Raw genomic sequence first — 595 nt, 5'->3', positions numbered from 1 at the left:
GTGTCCGAGCGGCCTCGGGAGCGCCCCGGGGCGGGCAACGGGCCCGTCCGGTCCCCGCACACCCACCCTCCCGTGCAGCGAGCACCCCTCACGCCGTGTGCCCCCCCGCTCCCGGGACCCCGCTCCCGTCCTGGGGCCGGGCCGGCACTGGCGAGCGCAGGCGGGACGGGACGGGGCACAGCCCGGGACAGGCTGCGGGCTTAAACCCCAGGACGGGGACCGGGGCTCCAGCCGCGGAGTACGGGTGCAGACCAGGACCACCGGCCCGCTCCGCTCCGCGGGGTTAGGGGTGCCCGGCACGCACCCCTCGACGGAGGGGTCCCGGCCCGGGAGCAGCCCTACTGCTGTCCCTGGGGACTGAGCGGCGGGCTCGGGAGAGCAGCGAGACCGCGGAGCCCAGCGGCGGGGGCTGATATAGGGCGGGAGCAGGGCCGTGGGGGGGTGTCAGCTACGGGGCAGGTGTAGGGGCGGCAGAGGAGTGGGGGCTGATATGGGGCGAGCGTGGGATCCCGAGTGGACGGGGCCGATACGGGGCGGGCGTGGGGCCGGTGAGGCCCGTGGGGTGCCGCAGCCCAGCAGCGGGGCGGGCCGGCTC

The sequence above is a fragment of the Haliaeetus leucocephalus genome, unplaced genomic scaffold (genome assembly GCF_000737465.1).
Source record: "Haliaeetus leucocephalus isolate CR32 unplaced genomic scaffold, Haliaeetus_leucocephalus-4.0 Scaffold186, whole genome shotgun sequence".
Classification (NCBI taxonomy): domain Eukaryota; kingdom Metazoa; phylum Chordata; class Aves; order Accipitriformes; family Accipitridae; genus Haliaeetus; species Haliaeetus leucocephalus.
The sequence above is the reverse complement of the archived record's forward strand: the minus strand, read 5'-3'. Positions refer to the sequence as shown.